Source organism: Pinus tabuliformis, chromosome J (assembly GCF_031772625.1).
Source record: "Pinus tabuliformis cultivar Carrire ecotype Pingquan chromosome J, CPIR1, whole genome shotgun sequence".
In the NCBI taxonomy this organism is placed as follows: Eukaryota; Viridiplantae; Streptophyta; class Pinopsida; order Pinales; family Pinaceae; genus Pinus; species Pinus tabuliformis.
This window is the reverse complement of record NC_142295.1, coordinates 1440942473-1440959040: the sequence shown is the minus strand read 5'-3', so window position 1 is coordinate 1440959040 and position 16568 is coordinate 1440942473.

Genomic DNA, 16568 nt, shown 5'->3' with positions numbered 1-16568 from the left:
TATTAATTGAAGGTCATTACACTCCCTTAGATCGGTTCCTAACTCTGGTGTTTCAATTATTTGAATACATTGGACCGGTCTATTATTCAGATTAGGGTTGGGTTGGGCTGGGAGTTGCGGTCTTAAGTTAGACTGGGGGTTTTGTTGTAATGCTGGCAGTGTAGGTTGAGGGAGCGGAATGGTTCCTACTGGCTGATTCATCGGTCTTTGCCAGTTTGTTTGCCAGGCTTGACTCTGTGAAGTAGGAGGGGACCATTGTGCTAGATATATGTTGTTTTGCCAATATGGTGGAGTATAGGGAAAATTTGGCCAACTAGGTTGACTTGTTTGGTTTGGCCACGGTGATGATGATGGAAATGGTTGCTGTGACCAATTCGAGAAGGGACGTTGATTTTGCCACATAGTATTATATTGTTGAGCATGATATTGTGGAGGCTGAAAAGAAGAAGTTGGGTCTGGGAACATACCTAATTGTCACTGCTGCCATGACAATGCTGATTGAGTAGGTACACCGATTCTGGCTCTTCTTCTGCATCCTTGTATACTGCTTTCAATCCAGGAAATGAGGGACAACTCTCTGTAGAGTGGTCTTTTGTAAAAATGGCGCAAAATTGGGCTGCATCTAATGGACACTCCTTGTGGCTATGTTTCTTTCTGCATCTGGGACAGAATATTGCCCAATTCTATTCTGCCTCTGCTTGCTTTTGTTTAGCCTACATAATATCAAGTTGTGTTGTCAGTGTCCCCAATATGTCAATTTTAAAATTTTCTAATAAATTTCCAATTTCTACGCGAGTTACTCCCTCTGTAGAGATCTTCTTGTCTCTTATAAACCTGTCATGTTCCGTTGGTTTTAGTCTTGTGCTGCCTCTCGAGCTCCTGATACATGAATTAATAATGTCAGCAAAATTTTCCTGATAAATATTGCCTTTTCCCATAATATTTAGTGTTTCAATCCATTGTTCCTTCATTCAACTAATTAATTTTGTCTTTAATACATTATCAGGTAAGGGTAATGATACATAAGGAGATCTTGAAGATTATACTGAAAACGTTCAACATATTCTTCTAATGTTTCATTTAGTCTAGCTACAATCTGAAATATTTCATCTTTTAACTCTCTAGAACTACAATAATCTTGATATTTTTTTAGAAAAGACTCTTTCATTTGATCCCAATTATTTATAACACCACCACCCAATCCCATAAACCATCTTAAACCAACCCTTTTTAATGTAGAGGGAAATAATTTTAGTTTCTAGGGATCTATGGTATAGTCATATCCTCTACACAACACATCAAATTCAAATAAGAATGCGTCTGGATCTTCTGATGTAAGGCCATGGAATGTAGGGATATGCTGGAAAGGAATTGCTTTCATAGGTGCATTAGCTGCAGTATCCACAATGGGGTATTGCAGTGTAGAGGTTTGGGTGTTTGGCTGGTTCTGGGCCATTTGGTCAAATATATGCCAATAACCTTCTCGAATATCTAGGAGGGTATTCCTAGGCTGTCGAGGGAGAATGGCTCTAACAGGAATGGCCTTAACAACACTTCCTTTATTTTGGATGATGAGAGTGCCTAATGTCTAGGGGGATTCTGGTTCTTGAGGTTCTTCGACTTTGTTATAAATGATTTTTGCAGCACTTCCCTTATCTGGGCTACTTAATGGATGAATTATCCCAAGAGGAGATCTTGGCTCTTTAGTTTCCCCAGTTTCTCCTCTTCCTTCACAGAGGTTGCTAAGGTTCCCTTCTTGCAATGATTTTGGGCTAAAATTCTCAATTTCTTGAAAATATTGCTCTTCGGTTTGACTATGCACCTCAGCAAAGGCTACAGATGGTGATCTGTGGCCTAAAGGGAACTAGTAGGCTGTCTAGAAGTAACTTTTTCTAGGTCCTACTAAAGGCTGAGATTCTTCTTTCTTAAGGATTTCTTCTATAAAGGTTGATCAGCCAAGGGTCACCGGCCCCTTAGCTTTGTTAGGCTTGGGTAGAGGTTTAGGATTCTTTTCAGGATTTTTCTGCTTAGTCATGCACACAAATCAACTGCTAATTTCTACCCAAAGAAAACAACAACAAATTTGCAGGAAAGATGGAAGGGGAGTAGAGCTATTACATGCTCCGTACACAGGTTCTTACCTTCCATTTTTAAAACCCAATTCTCTCCTAGCAGGTTCTTACATCACTCTGCAAAAGAAACAAATGGCTGCACTCTTCCCCGGAAATGGCACCAAAATGTTGAGTAGTAAAAAGGGTCTTTTGCACCTCTATTTACCCTACATTAACTTATCAATCCAGGAACGATTTGTTATCTCAAAGAGTGTACTCAATTTGAGGCGGTCATTTGTCAGAGTAATGCTAGTAGTATAGTGCTCTAAATACAAGAGTAAACGGATGCTTGAAACAAGATCTACTTACAGAAAAACACCTTAAAAATCAAATCATGCACTCAGATAACTACAACAATTTATCAGTCAAGGGTACAGTAACGGAACGTATCCCTCTGTAAACTAATGTAATTAAAGATAATCAAGGAAAATATCATCAATCTGGGAGCTAGTCAACAAATGTCAACGCTCACTACAGTCTCAGGTCGTTCTGCACACCGAAGCAATGATAATACAAATAACAGTAAATGGAACAGCAACTAGTTTGATAAACAAAATTGAATAGCAAAACCTTAGTCTATAGGAATAAATGCAACAATTGTATCGTACAAGAATGAGATAACAATCTTCACTCTAAAGATAAACTGGACATCAAACGAAAATAGAATGGCAGCTAATCAGAAATAGAACAACAACTAGAGTCAAATATAAATGTACAATGAACCAAGATAAATATCACCCACGGCACGCTTAATATTAGAAGAAATAGTAATCTGACTTCGATACAACAAGTATCAATCTCTGTCATAAAGAATAACGATTGTAATTCGTAATAGAACAACAACGCCAATTGAACAACAATCGCAATTAAGTGTAAACCGTAGATGGATACAGGAATACCAACTTATGAATGTTACAACACGGTTACTCTGCAATTGAACAACAACAATATTCTGTAAGGAATAGCAATGTTATATCAATGGTTAAAGGAACAACAATGAGTTACAAAGTGATAATGAACCACACAACATTCCTGTCACAGAGAATAACATTACTCAGTTGAGCATAAACAAAATATAACAGAATCGTGATGTAAAATAGCAAAACACATCAGATTACCAAATAGAGCTAATAATGAAAATCACACACCAATTAGAGATAATGGTATAGGAGAAAGTGTTCCACCAGGGCCGGACCCTTAGCCTCCAGGGACACACCACTTGAGATTACTCTAGAATCAAAGATGGAACGACAACCAGATTTATATTAAAACATTAGAACAGAGTTACAGTGGATCACTCTTCACGAGAGTTGATGATCAAAGTTTCAAATATAAAGGACAATTACATAAAAATAACAATCAGTCGTCCCCCGGGCTAGCAGTTCTGCCCCTTCTTATAACAGCCAAGCGGAGATATCAATGATGCAAAAATCGTTAAGATAGCGATCCCTCAGGATCAAAGGATCCTGAGGGATTCGCCAAACTCTTAATTCTCAGTTATCCTCTTGTTCTCTTGCGCCAATTTGATATCTCATTTTTCCTTTCCTGGCTAATATGCTCCAATTTGGATCGCCTTGTTTGCATGCGGTTCCATACCAAAGGGACAGCAGTTAACTTTGTCCTGTCTTTTCCTTTGGGACGACAATCTTTCATTTTCTCCTTTTTTTGCATAAGAAAATGGCAATTCTTAGTTGCTTTGTGTTGCATACAAATCCCATAGATTTTGTCATAATTTCTTATTATCTACCTAGTTCATGATGCAAAGAGGTTATGGATTTTAAGGAAATGATGTCAAAATAAACAATAAAAACATACCTTCTTCAGTACTCCACACACCCCCTGCTTACCCTTTTTCATGCCCTCATGAAAACATTGTAGTTGACATGCAAGGCAGTAAGAGAGTAGGCTGGAGACGGGATCTCATGTGGTGGTCTATAGCCATGGTGCCTAGCTAGGTGTTCAAAAAGATGTCATGTCTGACCCTCAGGCATTTCATACAAGGCTTGGTATCCAGGTGCAGGGTGCCAAATAACCAGACTACGGAACCTACAGCCTAACCAGGATGGCCCTCCCCTCAAAATAAGATCACCATAGAGGCTCAAGCGATCAGCATCTAACTTACAGCTCTCATAATTAAATGGTTCCCTTAGTTGGATATTCGGATTATAAGTCCGATATCGAAATTTAGTAGCTACAATGGCAAGGTCTTTGATGGTAAAAAAGTATTCTATCCCTTGACGATTGATTGTTGTATGAATGGGTCCTAATGCTTCAATCACGCCCGGAGTCCTCATGAGGTTCCTATGTTTATTCCACAACTGTAATGGGTCTCTAGGCTCAGCTCTTACCCATAAGTCTAATCTGTTTTCTTGTCTTTGGAAGGCATTATAGGCTTTAATCCATTTGATTTGATTAACTCCAAATGAAATAAATCCATGCAGTTGGATATCCCCAACGAAAGGGCTGAGATTCTGCTTTGTCTCTTGATCTAATACAAGGTTATGCAGATAGAATTCACTTAATAATCTTTGAACCTTTACCCCATAGTGCTTACAACAATTTATGAAATCATCAATAGTGTAATTTTGTATAGGGGCTCCTGCTTTGACAACCTTAGTTTTCAATTGCAGATATCGTTCCATTAAAAACAATACATAATTCTTAGCAGGCACTCTACATGCTAGGACGTCAGTGTACAAAGAGCATAAGGTGTCCATTTGTTTGATAACTACATCTAACCTATGAGTTACCTTTGTGACTCTTTCTTCTTCCTTTCACCATCCTTCAAAGGCTTGACTTTTGGATAAACTGACATCCCTTAGCTACTGTTGTAATTCTTCATACTTTTCTTGAGAAACCGTTTGTTCTGTCAGTTTTTCTACTGCTTGATGGGCTTGCATCAAACCCTCTCGTAGGGTTACTGTCCTCAGATCACTGTCCGGCATGGTAGTTGTAAGTGGAAGGTTTACTTGAATCTTCTTATTGCATCGTCTCGTTTTTATGGTTTGCATTCCTTCAGAGGGTTGTGCCTCTATCTGAATTTCTTTGTCACAGGTCGATATATCATTTGTTTTCACTTCAACATGGGCAACAGTTGAATGTTGTTCCTTTTGGTTTTGAATGGCAGGCTGGAATTGAGTCCTTTGAATCTTTTTCTTGAGGGGTTTTGCCGGAGTGGTTGCATATCTTACCCTCGAGGTCCTTTTTGCTCTCTTTCCTATTTTCAAAACCCTGATTTTTTATCGAAGTCATGCTATCACATTCAACAGTCTTTGTTGTTCTTTTCATAATCTCTTAATTTCTTCTGTCTTCTTGGAAAGAACAGTTGTCTGTTTACTCGGGCCTGGACTGTTTTCTTGGCTAATTCCCTGGTTCTCTTCTTGGGGTGCTCCTTTGTTGTTCTGATCGGGTTGTTTAGGAGTAAAAACCCTCACTAGTTCTGTTATTTCCTCTTATGTATCTTCATCACTTTTCTCTCTAGATATACTTTCATCATGAACGGAATGATTCTCTTCTTCTTCTTCCTCATCGCACAATTCTTTGGATGCATTTTCATCATGAGCAGAATTCTCTTTTGGTTCTTCTTCAATGTGGAGGTCTAGCGGGCTAAGAGGTTGAGCATATTTGCCCATGTTGGCTAGAATTTGGGCCAACTTGTCTTCTTGCAATGGATTTTGCAATGGGCTTTCTTCGCGTTTCTCTGTCTCTTCCTCCGTCTATTGTGGCAATTAGTTATTCCCAACTACTCTATTGCTGAGCAAGACTGTAGCTAACTATAAGTCGTATCAGCCCATGGTGAATTACTATCGATTCTACGTGTCGTGATTTTTTCATGCTTCAGGCAACATCATGTAGTAAGGAATTTAAAAATGCAGGCATATTCACAGAGCATTTCTATTTTAATACGGCTAAAAGTTTAAGGTGTTGTGGTCCACGTCTTTCCGACCTTCATAGGTGATGTAGCTTTGAATGATCTTCACCAATTATGCCCACGGCTCTCCTAATGCTACTGGTAGAACTCCCTTTCCTCTTACAGTCAGGTTCTAGCCTTCATCTTGGAAGATTTTTATGATTTGTTGTAGTCTCTCCTTCTTTAGAGTCCACACAGGTCCAGTGGCTGGCAGTCCCGATACCTCTGCAATTATGTCATCGGTGACTGTTATGTGTCTTCCTCTTACTGTGGAGTGATATTCTTACAAGTTGTGCAAGAATTATATTGCTACGGTCTCATTGGATTCTTGTAAACGATTGAGATAAACTATCCATCCTACCCTTGTTAGGATTTCCCGTGCAGCATCAGAAACTATCAATACCTGTGGTTCTCTCCGAATCGATCTTCCTCCCATGTTTTAGCACACTGTAAAAACGCAGAGATGGCAATGGAACAGCAGGCTATTCAAACTGTTTGAAATACAAATAAAATAATGAAACAACAAGCTCATTCAAATCCTGAGTCACTCACTAATTACTGCATAGCATAATACGGAAAAAGCTTAGGAACAGCAAGCCATGCAAATTGGAAAAAAATATACCGTTAATCCCTGCTATTCCCAAGTGAAAATTCTCTGAATAATAGTCTGACATGTATACCAGAAAATTATGAGGTCACCTGCTTCCCCCCTGCAATGTGATAGGCCGTCCTTGGCTGTCGAACGAGGGAGTGGCGTGCCGCACTGCCATGGTACAGAGTCATAAAGGAACAGCGTATATCGTGATGCCATGTTTACAAAAGGAGCAGGTCGCCGAAATGAGGTGTAAAATAGAATCGCTTAATAAATAAGAGAATGTCATGATATGATGCGAGGCTGAGAGGATAGGACGGCTGACGTGCACAAAAAGTCGGTTGCGGTCATTATCAACTTTCTTCGTCATGATTGGTTGTAATATATTTTCATGTGTTTAAAGGTTTGGGGAAGATATATACATAATCTCATTTGACTTATTACAAAGGTATAAGACAAAGAAGGGTCTTGATGATTGCTATTGGTGTATAAGGAATGTGACTTCAATACCATTAACAGAGCTTTGTTGCCCACAAGTGTTCATAACCTTGACAGAGTTGTTTATTTCACCCATGAAACCATTATCGTTTGTGTATGCTTAGGAAGTGTTGTGCAATGTCAAAATGGAGGTCATTATGTTGGCTTGGTAACCAGTTAAACCATAATGCCATTCACCAGCAAGGAGTGAAAGGTGGGCAGGGTGGCTCGTGATGAGACCTCTTGTTCCAAGGACTCTTTATTTTTTCTGATGTGCCTCTTGGACATATCCTTGGTGTGGTGGCCATAGTGGGAATGCCACTTCACTTTCTTCCTTATGATCATGGTAGGCTGACTCTTGATGAGACCCCCTATCCTTCATTTGACAACCAATATTAGCAAATCATATAAACATTTTCTCTTTTTTTCTTTTATAAAGTACTTTCCTATTTATACACAAAGGGTGCTTTAGCACACTTTAAGAGTAGGAATGGTGGAAGAAGTCTTAACATCTCAATAGAAAAATATACCCTTTGTTCTTATTCCTTAATAATGATCAAAGAAGATTATGGGAATTTAAAAAGAACCACCATGATAAAGATAACCAATCATATCAGTATTAGTAGAATAATGACAGCAAAGTGATGAATAATTGTGTCCTTTCCTCTTCCCTGCTATCAATTCAAAGCAATTTCTTGAAAAAAATAACAATTTTATGCAATTTACTAATTTCAGTGTGCTCTCATTTTGTACCCATTGCATAAGTGTATCGCTGTGCTCCAAATCACAAGAAAAGGACTTGAAACTATTGTATATTGAGAGGAACAACAGTGGTATTTTAATTGGAATAACAAGGAGAACAAGCATAAGTAAAAAGAATACGAAAATGTTGTCATTTCAAAAAGGAATAGCAAAAAAATGCAAGTGCTATTCCTTTGGAAAAGGAACAGCAAAAACGAGAGTGTTATTCCTTCGGAAAAAGTAACAACAGAAAAATGCAAGTGTTGTTCCTTTGAAAAATGAACAGCAAAATGAAAGTGGAAAAGGAACAGCAGAAACGAAAGTGTTGTTCCCTTGGAAAAAGGAACAGTGGAAAAACAAAAGTGCACACAAGTGTCGTTCCTTTAGAAAAGAAACAACAAAACGACAGTGATGTTCCTTTGGAGAAATGAACAGCAGAAAAATGCAAGTGTTGTTCCTTTGGAAAAAGGAATAGTAAAAATGGTGAAGATGTTGTTCCTTCTGAAAGGAACAACAAAAATGATGGATATGATGATCCTTCGAAAAGGAACAGCAAAATGCAGAGGTGTTGTTCCTTGAAAAAGGAACATAAAGGCGGTGAGAATTTTGTTTCTTCCTAAAAGGAACAACAAAGTGCAAATACAAAAAAAAATATGTACAAAGAGTAATTTATGCTAACAAAAAAAAGGAATTATGTACAGAATGTATTGATAGTTGAATCACTAAACGAACCAGAGGTGAGGAATATTTCTCTTCCTCCTCCAAAATTTGCATGTCAGAGTCTTTGCGGAGTTGCTGGTAGAAGGATTCCCGAGTAAGTGGTTTGCGGTATAGTCGAACTTGGTGGCCATTTGCCTTGAAGGTATGTCTAGATCTGTCAATGTTGATTAGAGTAAGGGTACCATTATCATGTACCTTCCGGCTTTCATATGGCCCCAGCCAATGAATCTGAAGCTTCCTGGGAAAATCCTGAAACCTAGAATCGTATAGGAGCGCCCAATCTCCTTCGCAGAAGACTTTATTTTTAATGAAGTGTCATGCCATTTAGCTCACTATTGTTGGATCAATGCAATGTGTTGAAGGGCAGAGAGCCTGATTTCATCTAGCTCATTGATCTGTTGTAATCTATTAATCTGTGCCTCATTTAGATCTAGACCGACTTCTCGTGCTGTTCACAGTGTTTGTATCTCGAATTCTATCATAAATATGGGTTCCTTTCCAAAGACCAGTTGGTATGGCGAATAGCTAGTAGTGCTTCTCCATGTTGTTCCGTAAGCCCACAAGCCTTCTGGCAATCTTGCAGCCTAATCACGTCTATGTGACACAATGGTTTTTGTTAGGATTGCTTCTATTATTTTATGCTGCTTTCTACTTGACCATTTGCCAATGGGTGGTATGGAGTAGTAATTTTATGCTAGATATGATAGTTTTTTAGTGTTGCAGCAATCTTGTTACCAACACACTATGGTCCACCATCTATAATTATATCTCTTGGAAGCCCATATCGCACAAATATACAGAATAGGAACTGTATGACGGAATCCTCTGTAGCTCTCGGCAATGCCTCTGCTTCAACCCATTTGGTGACATATTATGTTGCTACCAAAATATATGTTTTCTGGTTCGATGATGGGTTAATTAGACCAACAAAATCAAGGGCCCATCGCTCGAATGGTTCAATAACTAGTTGTGGATTCAAGGGCATTTCGTCGGACTGTCAAAGGCATCCTGCTCTTTGGAAGCTGTCACAAGCTTGAACAAACTTCTTTGCATCTTTGAAGATCGTGGGCCAATAATACCCTGTTTGCAGCACCTTATGACTAGCTCTTTGATCGACGAAATGTCTGCCACATGGTCTGTCGTGACAAGCTTTCAAAATGTCAAAAATTTCATCTTCATGGACACATCTCCTGATGTGCATATCTGCCCCTGTATGGAACAGGTAGCCCCCAATCCAAGAAAATCATGTACTTCGCTAGACAATCTATTTTCGTTCATTGGGGTCAGATGTTTTAGTAATTTGCCTACTGTTAAATAATTTGCAACATCAGCATACCAGGGTGTTTTAACAGTGACAGCAAACAAATGCTCATCTGGAAATTGATCTTCAACTGCTGCTACAGGATTTTCTTTTCCGGGTCAGTCCTTTATTGTGATATCGAATTCCTACAATAAAATCAACCATCTGGTTACTCCACCATTTGTGATTGGTTTATTTGCTAAGTATTTTATGGCAGAGTGATCTGTATACAAGATAACAGGATATCTAGTAATGTAATGCCTGAATTTATTGAAAGCATGTATCACTGCTAAAAATTCCTTTTCCGTAACAGTATAATTCAATTCAATAGGAGATAAATTCTTGATAATATAATAAATTTCATATGGTTTTTTATATTCTTCCTACCCAAGGACTGCGCCAATAGCTGTATCTGAAGCATCTGATGAAATTTGAAATGACAGGTCCCAATTTGGACCTCTAAGGATTGGGGCTGTTGACACAAGCTTTTTCAGATCCTGGAAGTCACGGTCGCATTTTTCAGTCCAAAGAAAGTCAGCATTACCTGTCAGCGCATATAGAGGTGCATCAATATGAGAAAAATGTTCTATAAATCTTCTATAATAACCAGAAAATCCAAGAAAACTGCGTACCTCTATCTGAGTGGTAGGAGTGGGAATTAGTAAAATTATTTGAATTTTGGCTAGGTCTACCTGTATGCCAGCTGCTGAGATATAATGGCCTAGAATAAGTCCTTTAGTCATTATCATATAGCATTTTTCATGGCTCAAACAGAGCCTCGTTGTAATGCAGCGCTGATCCGGATTTAAATGGGAACGCAATAGATTACAGAGATAACCATAAACACAGAGATGCAATAACCATAAACACAGAGATGCAGCGGAAATAATGCTTCATTTCATTAATGGAAAATACTGAAATATGCTTACAACCAGAAATGGAAATAAACCAACTAGGGCGATGGTAGCCTATCTCTGAGAAGAGATGTGCGGCTACATGCCTCTGAACTGTTCTGAACTGTATTACAATGAGGCTCGAAGGCCTATTTATTGTTGAGAAACAATGGAAAACCCTTCACATCCCGAAACCTAGCCCTAGAAGATGAAACGCCAAATTGTGGGCCCCGTTTGGGTAAATTGGTACATCAATTTCCCGGGGTCGTAACTTTGGCATACGATCTCCGTTTGACACGTACGATAGCTCGTTAGAAAGATCTATCCGAGTACTACCACTTTGGGAGGCAACATCGGTCCATGGACCCATGTTGCCCCAGAATCCCAAAAAAAACGTCGTTTAGGGCCTCAAAACGGCTCCGGAAGTTCAGGACCCGAAAAACTACTAAAAATAGTAAACTGTGCTACAATTTAGGAAACTAAAAAGACTGAAAGAGACAGTTGTGGGGGTCCAAATGGGATAGGTGGGTGGCCACCAACATCCACCTGGATCATTCCTCCCCCCTTAGGAAGCAATGGTCCCCATTGCGTTGAGTTCCTCCATCTGCTGAACTTGTCCTGCAATCTCTGATGTGTCCAGTGATGGTGGGAAGCATGGTCGACGATGGTCCACATTGAACACTCGGTGCAAGCGAAGGAATGGAGGAACGCTGTGCTTGAAAGCATTGTTTCCCGTAGCCTTGGTACTAGTGTAAGGACCATGTCGGAGTGGTCTGAGTTTCTGATGGGTTCTGGTAAGGCGTTCTCTCTGCATATGCAACCAGACTTTGTCGCCCACTTGAAGCTTGTGTGGTACCCCTGTGCGTGAGGAGAAGTTGTTCCTGTGTTCTGTCATGACCGTATCCCTTTGCTGTTGCTGCTGCGTGGAGGAACCCTTTGCAGGGGTCATGGATGTAGCAACGATCTTCCCCTTACTTTGGGAGTGAACCAGACAAATGAATTTCCTGGTCTGTGATATGAGCTTGCTGCCTTTCTTGGTAGTAATCAAAGATGTGGCGGTAGGTGGGGCTACCTCCGGTATCCTGTATAATGAATTATTCAAAGAAATAATGACAGCACGAGGCCTGGACTCATACACAGCATGTCGCCTCCACAAGTATGGCTGGCCTAATAATACATCACAAACATCCAGAGGTGTAACATCACATAATACCTCGTCGGTGAAGGGCTTGATGTTGTAGGGAAGGCGGCACTGCTGGCGAACTTTGAGATTTCGTCCTTCATGAAGCCACCCGATACTGTATGGCTGCAGGTGTGGTGTAGTCGGTAGGCCCAACCGCTTCACGACCTCTGCTGAAACCAGGTTCTTTTGGCTACCACTGTCGACAATGAATCGCAGCGGTGAACCCTTCACCCACATCTGTGATTGGAAAAGACGCTCCCCCTCCTCTGGATCTTCAGGACTCATTTTTCTTGATCTTGGCGGTGGCAACAGTGGCACTGGGATCCGCATCAATGATCTGCTTCCCTTTGCCATTCCCCTTGTCGGGTTCTGGCTCAGGGTCAGAACATGCATCTGATTCGGAAGCCTTCAATTCAGCCACCAGCGACTGCTTGGTCTGACATTCACTTGTGTTATGAGTGGGACTCTTGTGGAACTCACACCACTTTCCTGTGTCCTTCTTCGGCTTCGTGGTGTTGTTCTTTTCTTGCGGCTTCGACGGGTTGTCTTGGGTCACCCCGCCTTGGCTTTGTCCTTTGGGCTTCGGATTTGTAGATCCAAAGTCTCACTTCTTCTGTTTGAACTTTTGCTCGATTTTGACAGCGTATCGGTATGCTGTGCCGAGTGAGGGGATGTTCAAGAATCCCATCTCTTCCTGGATGTATCTGTGCAGGCAGCCGCGGTATTTGAGTACCAGATGAAACTCAGAATCTTTGATACCCAACTGTGTGCGAAGGGTATGAAAAATGTTTGTGAACTCCGGCACATCTTGGTCTCGTCCCTACCGCAGTGTGGTCCATTTGATGTATTTGTCCTCATAGCTTCCGACAGGGTAGTACTGCTCCTTGATGGCATCCCGGAAGTCATTCCAAGTGGGTGCGGCTGAAAATAGTGAGCCTGTACTTTCATCCTTCTGCTCGCAGTATGTTTCCCACCAGTCCTTGACGTGGGGGGCTGCTTTGAGAAGAGCGAAAACAATCTTTTCCCGACTTGAAAATTCGTGAACAGAAAAATACCCATCTAGCAGATTTAACCATTTATCTACGGCATCTGCATCTATTTGACCCTCGAAGATGGGGATTTCAAAATTAACTTGTACCTTAAATGGTGTGGCGTTTCCAGAGTCGCTGTTGGAAGCCGATGCGTCGCCTCTGGGTAGCCGCTGAAGAATCTGCGCAAAGCTATCCATCATCGCGTTCCTTTGCCGCTCGAGCGCTTCTTCGAGCAAGATTTTGATAGGATCTCCTGCCCCCTCGTCTTTCTTCTCATCCGCCATGGGAGGCCGTCGGGATTTGCGAGGCTGGTCTTGCAAAGGTTCGACCAGTTCAAGCCCTAACTCCTTATATCTTGACCTCGTTGGGGACATGCAAAGAAAAACAGAGAAAAAGCAGACCGCTCTGATACCACTGATCCGGATTTAAATGGGAACGCAATAGATTACGGAGATAACCATAAACACAGAGATGCAATAACCATAAACACAGAGATGCAGCGGAAATAATGCTTCATTTCATTAATGGAAAATACTGAAATATGCTTACAACCAGAAATGGAAATAAACCAGCTAGGGCGATGGTAGCTTATCTCTGAGAAGAGATGTGCGGCTACATGCCTCTGAATTGTTCTGAACTGTACTACAATGAGGCTCGAAGGCCTATTTATTGTTGAGAAACAATGGAAAACCCTTCACATCCCGAAACCTAACCCTAGAAGATGAAACGCCAAATTGTGGGCCCCGTTTGGGTAAATTGGTACATCAATTTCCCGGGGTCGTAACTTTGGCATACGATCTCCGTTTGACGCGTACGATAGCTCGTTAGAAATATCTATCCGAGTACTACCACTTTGGGAGGCAACATGGGTCCATGGACCCATGTTGCCCCATAATCCCAAAAAAAATGTCGTTTAGGGCCTCAAAACGGCTCCGGAAGTTCAGGACCCGAAAAACTGCTAAAAATAGTAAATTGTGCTACAATTTAGGAAACTAAAAAGACTGAAAGACACAGTTTTGGGGGTCCAAATGCGATAGGTGGGTGGCCACCAACATCCACCTGGATCAAGCGCTGCAACACTTTTTCCAGTGTGTCCAATGCTGGGTCGAAATCATCCATGTATACTTTGAGCCCTTCATTTATTAAGTCCGAAAAGATGTTGAGGATATCTCTTTGAAATGTGGCAGGGGCATTACATAGGCCAAAAGGTAGAACTCTGTAGGCAAATGTACCCCAAGGACAAGTAAAAGTGGTTTTGTCTTAGTCTTCAGGGGCAATTTGAATCTGATTATATCCACTAAAGCCATCTAAGAAAGAAAAGAATTTCTTTCCTGCCAAAGTGTCTAATACTTGGTCAATGAATGGAAGGCGAAAGTGGTCTTTTTGTGTTGCTTTATTTAGCTCTCTATAGTCTACAAAAATCCTCCACTTTCCATTCTTCTTTGGCACCACAAAAAGTGGAGAGACCCATTTACTATCGGAGATAGGGTAGATGAAGTTCACATTTGAAAGTTTTTGAAGTTCAACTTTTACAATGTCATTTAGATGAGGATTAAGTCTCCTTTGTGGTTGGCGAACAGGTCTTGCATCCTTCTCTATGTAAATGTGGTGTGTACATAACTGGGGATCAATTCCTTTCATGTCAGGATAGTCCCATCCAAATGCTTCTTTGTATTTTCTCAGCAGTTGGATCAGCTTCTCTTCTTGTTCGGAAGTCAGGTTGGCATTAATTTTTAAAGTCTTTCCTGGCTTAATTTCTACAGTTTTGCTATTTGAGACAGAGGTAGTAGGTATTGTTTGATCGTGACTATCTTTAAGAGGATCTTCTTCTAGTTCATTATCAAATGTTGCTTCTATCATGTGACATTGTATGTGGGATCTGGATTCAACCTGGCTAATAAAATTGTTAATGGAATCATATTTTGTTTGATATTTGAAATCGAGGGCCTCTTTTATGGTTAATGGAGATCTAATATTTTTGGTGAGGTATGATATAGGATGTTTGTTAGTTTTTATTATTGTGACACTTGGCTGGGCTGGAGGATATAAAGCTAGATTCTTGATATTAGCCCCCCTAGTTATGGTCATACTGCCTTGTCAGCGGCCAATATGAGCATTAGCAGTTGCAAGCCAAGGTCTGCCTAAATACAATGGATGTCCATCAAGTCGGTTTTTGGGGTTTATTATCAAAAAATTGGCAGGATACTCCTAGGAATCAACGGATATCATGAAATCATGCAGTGTGCCCTCTGACCTAACTACAGATCGGTCAACCAGTTCTAATAAAGTGGAAGCCAGTTCTACTGATGTAATGCCCAGTTTTTGATAAGTGGTGGTTGTTAAGATATTGATTGTAGCTCCTAGATCAACTAAGGCATTTGAGAAGGTTTGTCCATTGATTTGTACAGTTACTATTGGATTTCCTGGGTCTTCATATTTAACATGTGTTTCTTTTCCTGATAATAGATCAGATAAGGTACCAACTACTTGGACTTTTGGGTTATTTGTTATTTTCCTCCTTGGTTTTTTTATACATAGCTCTTTGATGGTCTTTGCATATATTGTGTCTTAGATGGCTTGGAGGAGTGGGATTTTTATGTACAGATTTTTTAGTTCTCCCAGAATGTCAAAATCAGGATGTTGTATAGGTCGAGGTATAATTAATCATTCTGGGAATGGGGGAGAAGATGTGGTTGCTTGATCGTGAATTTGTTGTCTGGTCACATCCTCTTCTTGCAATGCTTGTTCTATAGGTAACTGATTTTCAACTTGAGCGGTTTTATCTCCTTCTGTTTCAATGATGCGCCCAGATCTTAATTGAAGGTGATTACACTCCCTTAGATTGGTTCCTATCTCTGGTGTTTCAAGTATTTGAATAAATTGGACTGGTCTATTATTCAGATTAGGGTTGGGTTGGGCTAGGAGTTGCGGTCTTAAGTTAGACTGGGGGTTTTGTTGTAATGCTGACAGTGTAGGTAGAGGGAGCGGAATGGTTCCTACTGGCGGATTCATCGGTCTTTGCCAGTTTGTCTACCAGGCTTGACTCTGTGAAGTAGGAAGGGACCATTGTGCTGAATATATGTTGTTTTTCCAATATGGTGGAGTATAGGGAAAATTTGGCCAACTGGGTTGACTTGTTTGGTTTGGCCATGGTGATGATGATGGAAATGGTTGTTGTGACCAATTCGAGAAGGGAGGTTGATTTTGCCACATTGTATTATATTGTTGGGCATCATATTGTGGAGGCTGAAAAGAAGAAGCTGGGTCTGGGAACATACCTGATTGTCACGGCTGCCATTGACGACGCTGAGTGAGTAGGTACACCAGTTCTAGCTTTTCTTCTTCTTCCTTGTATACTGCTTTCAATCCAGGAAGTGAGGGACAGCTCTCTGTAGAGTGATCTTTTGTACAAATGGCGCAAACTTGCACTACATCTAATGGACACTCCTTGTGGCTGTGTTTCTTTCTGCATCTGGGACAGAAGATTGCCAAATTCTATTCTACCTCTGCTTGCTTTTGTTTAGCCTGCATAATATCAAGTTGTGTTGTGAATTTCCCCAATATGTCAATTTTAAAATTTTCTAATAAATTTCCAATTTCTGCGCAAGTT